Here is a 6,495-nt window from a genome sequence, read left to right as displayed (position 1 = left end):
TCAAGTGTAGCGAGCCCTCATATCTAATTATACGTAATTAGGGTTGTGTGACTATTAAAATTAAAATATGACGGTTCTGTTTTGATGGGCTACAGTTGTTTGTTTTGAATGACAATAATGTAACTCGGTCAATTTTGTTTTCAATGATGATACGAGTAATGTTACTCAGCAAATTAAATAGTAACGGAATACTTTGAATTAATTTTTATGTTATCGGTTTACTCACGTGAATGTTTCGTGTAACTAGACTAGTTGCAATTATAAGAGTAGATAAACTATGATAAACTTAAACCCACAGAACAGATAAATTAAAACTATGAAACAGTAAACTGCGATCTTCAATCAACCAAACGTGGAGATTGTGGCAAATCTTCTTAAAATATATAAGAGCAGGCAGCCCAACAGAAGACTTTCACGGCTGGTGAAAGAGACAGGTGTTTATCACTACGGTCATTTCACAATAATAAAACTATGATATGTAGGTACTTAAACTTAGAAGTACAAGGTGTCTCAAAAGAAAGTTCACATTTAAATCTTTTTTTAAAAGAAAAGTCTTAGCTTTATTGAAAAAAAAATTATTGTACATTGAAGTACACTGTTTGGGAATTTATTTAAAAAAAATAACATCGTCCAAATGTAAACCGTTGCGCTCTCGGCATTCATTTAGTCGGGCACTAAAATTGCCTATGACAGCTCGGCAGGTAGTCTCCGTGATGGCTACCATTTCATGACGGATATTTTCTTTTAATTGTGCCAGGGAAGTCGGTTTATTAGCGTAAACTTTTGTTTTGACATAACCCCACAGGAAAAAATCCATAGGCGTTAAATCGGGACTCCGTGGAGGCCTATTTATGTCACCTCGCCTGGAGATTAATTTGTTCGGAAAAATTTCTCGAACTCGAGGCAGAGATCTGTTGGACGTGTGTGAAGTTGCTTCATCCTGCTGGAACCATGTTCTTTGGTTGTAACCAGGAAAGTTTTCCAGTTGGGGTACGAAAAACTCGTCTAACATCTCCACATAACGCTCTGAATTCACTGTGAGTGTGCGTCCCCTTCAATCTTCAAAAAAGGGCCGATAATTCGGCCACGTTTTCGGCTGTTCTTGATGTTCTTGGCCGCCCGGATTTTGGTTTCTCCAGAGTTGACCCAGTCTCTTCAAACTCCTTAACCCATTTGGCAATGAGTTGAGTGCTAGGCGCATCATTTAAGTGACGAATATGTCGAATACTGCAGAATTTTCTACGCGCTACAGTCGCCGAATTACCGTTTTTGTAAAACTCACGTACGCACAACCCACGGTCCGCACCAGAGAAACGCTCCATAGCCACTAAATTCCCAAGACCCAGACTACTGACTGACATACCCCCCGCGCCCCTCAGAATAGTTGCTTTCGCGTAATAAAATAAGCAAATGTGAACTTACTTTTGAGACACCTTGTATATTAACGCAATAAATTGGAAACACCAATTCCACTAACACTTAAAACCCAAAAATAAATATAAATTTTTCGCTGTAAATCGGTAACCCTACGCCCATCCAGCTTGCAGTGTCGTTGGCATGAAACAATTAGTTGCAGGGGTACGGTGACAAATTAAAAATTTACACCGAGAGGCGGAGAATGGCTTTGAGAATACGAAGCTCTGGTTTATATAAAGTGTTTTGTGTACAGACACTTCTGTTCAAGAAGTTTTCAAAGCAAAATCTATTTATAAATGGATTTTTGTAAAGGAATTCATAGGTGATAGAGGTTTATTGCAGCAGTCGCTCCATGCGTAACATTTATATTTAATCTAAGGGTGCTTTTCCACAAGAGATATAGTATGCTACGTTGCTTTGAATACGTTTGGCTTGCAGTAATCGTATTCCATAGCTCGAGTATGCGATGTGTCGATAGTAGGAAAACCCCATAGCACACATTCACGCATAGAACGCATCTTTCGATTTAAAAATAAAAACTAATCTTAGTTAAACCCGTTTCCACCAGTGCTAAACTATGTGTACCAATGAATATGATTGGTGGAAGCCAAACGCTTACACAGCAACGTAACATAGCACATCTCTGGTGAAAAAGCACCATAACCAAAAATCTCGTCACATTTATCACATTTACCCCTCACTGAGAGAAACCATAAAACAAACAACCACACACAAACAATAAAGATGAGACAAAACACAACACAATAGGTACAAAATACACAATAAAACATTTTCTTAAAAAAACCCCTCTCGCTTTATTTTTTCAATACCGCCAGTCACCTCATGAAAATGAATGAAATACAGTTCATGAATTATATCATCATGAACTGTATTTAATGTTGAATAAAATACAGCCTTACAGCTACTGTATTTATTATTTCAGTCTTGTAACTGTAACTTAACGAGCTTTGGAAACAATAAATAAGGGTGTGTATACCTTTACATTGGCTAAACAAAACCAGTTTATCTTGATCTCCCTTTCTCTTACCTTTCCACACATTCAGCGGTCAGGTTATACTGGTTATGTTTAGCTTGACGTGAAGTCTTGTACCAAGTCGGTATGTGTAGGGAAGAAAATTGTCGTGGGACCTTTATTAATTGGAGTGCCACCTGTGCATCGATATTAATTATAATATGTATTAATTTATTCTATTTAATATAAGTTAATAAGATATAACATTGAATGAGTTGTTAGATGAAAGGGATAGACAGAGATAGATGTATATCTTTCACCTTTTCTTTAGATGAGAATGAGAATATAAAACAATGATTGAATGATCGGTTTTCGATTCAGTCGATTGTTGATTAGTGGCTGACATACAATTCCGCGTGTGTATAAAACATTCAGATTGCCAGTACATCTACATTTACACTTATAAATAAAATTGGAGTTTCTGTTTGTAATATTGGAATAACCGCTTTTTACTATATGCATACGATACATATACCCAATTTTTTTTTGTCTATCTGTGTTTTTCGGCTAATCTCTGAAAAGGCTGGAGCGATTTTGACGCGACTTTTATTGACAGGTAGCTAATGTACTAAGGATAGGCTATTCCTTGTTTTAGAAAATCTTTATATTTTAGAAAAAAATAAAGAAGTCATTATTCTATGTGGACGAAGTAGCGGGCAACAGCCAGTAATTATATAAGTTTTGCCCTATTAAAAGGTAACAGAGTAAATAATAGAATTTACCATACAAACCAGAATTCTCTGCCAAAAACTATCCGTTCTATAGCTAAAAGGGTACAGTCCACAAGTCTATTCCACAAGGATGGTCTATGCGTTTTCGAAGTAACTTAATAAGGTTAATAACTTAACCGTAACTTACTGGACCAAGTTCTGAGGCATTAGGGTTAGACATTCGTGAGCTAAGTTAGGGGTGGCAACTTAGAAACACCCCTTGACCGTATGTGGTCATAGTCGGTTAAGTTAGTTGATACAAAAAGTTAAGTTAGGATTTATGGGTTGAGTGTGCAATATAAAATCGTTAAGGTTCTTTTTCTGTCGAAGAGGAATTTATACCCATTTTTACCAACGTATCTTAAAATTTAAGTACCTAACCCCTAAGTTAAGATAAATGACATGTACCGCCGTACTCAGAATCATTTAATAGTTAATTAACTCAGTCCTTAGCAATTGTTTTCGATACGGAATCGTTACTAAGGAATAATTTAGTATGCATGTATAGTAAACCCGTGCGTGCGGCGCGTCGCGTTCTGCGCGCGCCTTAAAGCCATCAGACCACCACAGATGGGGCCCAGTAGGGATGATGCCTGATCCGGAGCTGCGGACTACCTAACGAGTTTACCGGGGCTTCGGCTCGAAAAGCAGGAGTAAGAACGGGGTGGTTTTTAGTCAGTAAGAGTCTGACACTCCCTCTCGCTTTGCCCAAGACGGGAGAAGGATGATTTTCCACATTCAAAAAAAAAATGCTAGTATAGTATGCAGTAAGCAACAGTCTCGTTTGCACAAACGGATAAGTAGAGGTTATAATAGTGTGAACGAATTGAAGTAAGAGGTGAGTTTAAGTGGTATTTTGCTATTTAACTCTTAGTTAAGAGATGGTTTAGGAGTAGTTGGTTTAAATTAAAAGGACAGTAGACTCTTTAACTCAATTTTAACTAGTATTGTTTTATACGCTATTTTCAAATTCAAATCCAAATTCTTTAATTGCTTTCCTTATTGAGATGATTGTATAAGTTCATAAGTTCCTAATTGTATGTATAATACATAATTCCTTAAGTCCTTAAAGTATACATATTTTAATGGTGTTAAATATATGTGTCTAGTCTAGTCCCTAGTCCAAAATTTTTACTTACGACTTTTAACTAATGTAGGCCACGGATGTTGCAATTGTAATTAGTCTACAGTGACTGATCACCCATATAATGTTGCTACCTGTAATAAAGAAAACAAACAAAGGTTATAAAATGTTTCAATGAGGAAGATTTTACGACAAATTACTCATTTCATTACATACTTTACATTTCTACGTAAAATTTGTTCGAAGAAAATTGAACGAGATCAAACAAGATTGTGTTGGCCCATTTTGTTTAAAGATCTATCAATATTAAGGCTACAACAATTTACAAGACTGACAACGAAACGTATAAAAAACAAAATTGCGTCATCTTTAAGGCTTGTGCAGACGAGAAACTATCTATGGATTACTTTTTTATCAGCTATGTTGGTGACTGAAGGGAAGCCGACCACAACCTCCTATACCGCTGCAAATTCTGTAAGCCAGGATCTACAGTAGATGCAACCATGAAAACATCGAAACATTGAAGTCGACGCGTCCCAGGGACATGAATAACTGTCTTGTATCCCGCAACGAAACAAATCAGAAGATATTATTAGAGGAGAATAAAAAGACGTGACTGAAGGTAGAGTAGAGTAGACTGTATAGGGTGACTGGTAATTAGTGAACGATATTTAAACGCGTGATTGTACTTATGATAACAAACAACTTTCCCAAAGAAACTTTTTTTGTATTCTCATTAGTTTTATTTTTTTCACAATATCAAAGTGTGCGTGCTTTCGCATGATTAGCCGTTTGCAGCTCAAGTTCCAAAATACCTATCTCTTCGATAAAGCGGCCGCGGGCGCTTGGCCTCGCGATATTTAGCTGTTTCACAGCTTCGAACCCGCTACACATTGCCCGGCAGCCGGTTACCCACCGCACCAACTGCATAGTCAAGCGTATCTTTAATGGCCAAAAAAGTTTCTCGTCTACCCAGGCCCTTAAAAAACAAATACGCGACTCCCAACTTGAGAATACATAACACTACTCATAAAATTGAAGTGTCTACTTCTGCTCAGTTCCAAATTGTTACAACGACATCAACTTTGCCTGTCACTTACGCCATTCTTCTTCTAAAACACATAAAGGTCAACATGGATAATATAAACTAAATAAAAAGTCTAACTTTGACTCGAGACCAAATTCTTCTACAAACAGCACATCAAACTAACCTAATCTTTCAAATTTATTCATTGCATTTTCGACTTTTATTTAATTGTGATAAGGTCGGGAATCTATTGAAGTTTAGTGCTGTAGTGTAGCTTGATGAGCTGCCGTTTCCATTATTTGAGACATCATTACTGTGCGTGAAGGCATGACAAAGGCATGTTATGTAATATTTTTGTCACATGTAGACACGCAATGAAAACAGCTTTGTATCATTTTATATGTGTACGGTAAATATTTGCGATGTATGTTTATTGTTTTGTGAAGTGGTTCGAGAACATTCTAAAAATATAGATATTTTCGAATAGATAATAGTGAGAGAGCTATGCTTCGGCACGAATGGGCCAGCTCGACTGGAGTAATAGGCCACGGCCTCACAGAAAACCGACGTGAAACAACGCTTGCATTGTATTTCGTTGTGTGAGTGAGGTTATCGGAGGTCCAATTACCTCCCTTCCCATACTTTCTAATCCTAACCCCCAAAAGGCAGGCAAAGCACTTGGGACACACACACCATCAGGTGATCCGTCTACTTGTTCACCAGATTATACTAGATACCACTCTTCTACATATAATAGATTGTTATACTATTCATTTTAACGATGCCTTGTTGAAATTGTCAATCAATTCAATACCAAATCACGTCATCATTTCCTCCCATAAATTCAATACAAAAATTCTCAACTTAAACCTACAGATGCTAATCTATATCTCTATCAAAATTGATCAGAATCAGATAAGCAATTTAGGAGTGAAAGCTGAACAACGTACAAACATACTCTACATAATTTTATATTACTGGTCACGATTGTATAATGAAATAGGCCTTGTATATACAAATACATATATATACTAACACGTAACTTAAACCTTGAAAATACATAATACTAACATAGTTTCTTTAATTTTATTATAACTTTCGTGAGACATACTATATGACTGCGTCGTTGGCCGAGTGGTTGTGAATGCGACTCGTCGGTCTCGGGTTTTAATTTCCGGGTCGGGCAAAGCATTACTGGGCCTTTTTTCGGTTTTTAGAATATTTC

The sequence above is a fragment of the Spodoptera frugiperda genome, chromosome 8 (assembly GCF_023101765.2).
Source record: "Spodoptera frugiperda isolate SF20-4 chromosome 8, AGI-APGP_CSIRO_Sfru_2.0, whole genome shotgun sequence".
In the NCBI taxonomy this organism is placed as follows: Eukaryota; Metazoa; Arthropoda; class Insecta; order Lepidoptera; family Noctuidae; genus Spodoptera; species Spodoptera frugiperda.
Note: the sequence above shows the minus strand (reverse complement) of the source record.